The 2,500-nt window shown below is 44.9% G+C and overlaps 1 protein-coding gene across 3 annotated transcripts in view; it reads left to right on the top strand.

Annotated features, from left to right (window-relative positions):
- The window catches only part of pde2a (phosphodiesterase 2A), a 172,528-nt gene that overhangs the window by 49,937 nt on the left and 120,091 nt on the right, over nucleotides 1-2,500 (top strand). The gene's annotated exons all lie outside the window — the stretch shown is intronic.

A 2,500-nucleotide genomic window follows, 5' to 3' on the forward strand; every position in this document is an offset into this window, starting at 1 on the left:
ACAGATGGACTATTTAAGTGGGTGTGTGCTTGGTGTCTGTAGGTATTATATGAGCACACCCTCAGTGTTTCTCTAACTATCTCTCTCTCACACAATCTCTCTCTCTTTCTATCCTGACCTTCACTCTCTTTATATCTGCTTTGGTTTGTGTGCAAATCATACTAATGCAGGTCCCTACTTTGTGAGTGTGTGTGAGTGTGTGGGTCTGTGTGCGTTCCCGAAGGATAAGTTAGGCTTTAATTACCTGTTTCAGGGAAAGTAGTGAATGTTGATTAAGCTCTTGATCCAATGTGCTGGCGTGTACATTCAAGTGCACAGTTCAGGTATTGACATGAGTGTTTGTGTGCGTGGATGTGTGTATGTGTGTGCATGGATGTGTGTATATGTGTGTGTGGATGTGTGCTTGTGCGTGCATAGAGGTGTGGATGTGCATGTGTGTGTGTGCGTGTGTGCATGAATGTATATATGTGCATGCGTGCATGTGCGTGTGTGCATGAATGTGTGTATGTGCATGCGTGGATGCGTTTGTGTGTGTGTGTGTGTGTGTGTGTGTGTGTGTGTGTGTGTGTGCATGGATGTGTGTGTGTGTGTGTGTCTATGTGCGTGCACTGAGTGCACTTACTGGTCACGGACACACTCACTCAATGTAAAAGTGTGTCCGGTTAGAATGTGTAGGTCACAGGTTTGTCGTCTAGATGCTCATCATTGGTCAGTCTCCCACCACACAGTCACTGAATTTTTGAGTGGTGGGTTGTACACAGGCCAGCAGGGTCATGGATGTGTGTGTCTGTGTGTATGCTGACTTTGCTTGTTTAGAGTCATTCCACCCTTGTTCAACTGTATCTAGGTTTGTAAAAATGTGCATGTGAGAGACAGAGGTATTGTGTGTGTGTGTGTGTGTGTGTGTGTGTGTGTGTGTGTGTGTGTGTGTGTGTGTAAGCCTTGGTGTCTGGAGTCCAGTAATGCACTGCTCCTCTGGTGCCCCACCCCTGCAACAAACCTAGTCTGTGGCCTTTCCGAGTCCAGGAGTGGTGGACCAGGCAGACTGTCCTTGCCTGCTGATCTCTTATGATCAGTGCGAGGGCTTATTTTAGTTTGCTTTTTTTAACTGTTGTTGGCATCACAAAATGGTTACATAATAATGATATGAAATTAAATATAGCACAATAAAAATACCAAAAATCACTAAACTTCAACCTTATCTACATAGTTTGCATACATTATCAGACACTGTCAGAGGTTATATCAGAGGTCATCTACATCACTGAAAATAACCCTAGGAACTGTCCAGCATGGGCTGTCTTCCTCCGTAGGGGTCGGGAGACGGCCTGATGTGTGTGTCTGATGGTGAGGACATGTCCTCCTGACAGGACAATTACAGATATCCGTCTCCCACTCCCCTTCCTGGGCTATAGGCACACATGCGCACACACATACTTGGCTAAAATAGAAACATTCAGTCAGGACAATATAATCAACTATATTTAAAAGTTTGACTCATTATACTATTTATATTACTACAATTACTTCCTTATGCTTTTCATGTTTGTTAGATTTTTTTCTCGTTCTTGCTTTGGCTGAATGGCTGTCTTATTAGTGTCCGTTGTTTAAAAAAACATGTAAACAGTAGTGGGTGGCTGAAGTGCTGATTGCTTAGATTACAGCTTTCACAGGAGAGGCAGCTAAAGGCAGCACATATTTAGTAGAGAGGCAGCTAAATGCAGCACATATTCAGTGGAGAGGCATCTAAAAGCAGCGCATATTCAGTATGAGGCAGCTAAAGGCAGTGCATATTCATTAGAGGCAGCTAAATCCAGCGCATATTCAGTGGAGAGGCAGCTAAAGGCAGCACACATTCAGTGGCAAGGCAGCTAAAGGCAGCGCATATTCAGTGGCGAGGCAGCTAAAGGCAGCGCATATTCAGTAGAGAGGCAGCTAAAGAAAGCGCATATTCAGTGGAAAGGCAGCTAAAGGCAGGGCATATTCAGTAGAGAGGCAGCTAAAGCCAGCACATATTCAGTGGAAAGGCAGCTAAAGAAAGTGCATATTCAGTGGAAAGGCAGCTAAAGGCAGGGCATATTCAATAGAGAGGCAGCTAAAGCCAGTGCATATTCAGTGGAGAGGCAGCTAAAGCCAGCACATATTCAGTGGAGAGGGAGCTAAAGGCAGCACACATTCAGTCAAGAGGCAGCTAAAGAAAGCGCATATTCAGTGGAAAGGCAGTAATAGGCAGTGCATATTCATTGGAGGTGGCTAAAAGCAGCCCATATTCAGTAAAGAGGCAGCTAAAGAAAGCGCATATTCAGTGGATAGGCAGGTTAAGGCAGCGCATATTCAGCGGAGAGGCAGCTAAAGGCAGTGCATATTCAATAGAGACAACTAAAAGCAGCCCATATTCAGTAGAGAGGCAGCTATAGGCAGAGCATATTCAGTGGAGACAGCAAAAGGCAGTGCATATTCAGCAGAGAGGCAGCTAAACGCAGCGCATATTCAGCAGGCT

Source organism: Electrophorus electricus, chromosome 17, assembly GCF_041902795.1.
Source record: "Electrophorus electricus isolate QZ-2024a chromosome 17, ASM4190279v1, whole genome shotgun sequence".
Classification (NCBI taxonomy): Eukaryota; Metazoa; Chordata; class Actinopteri; order Gymnotiformes; family Gymnotidae; genus Electrophorus; species Electrophorus electricus.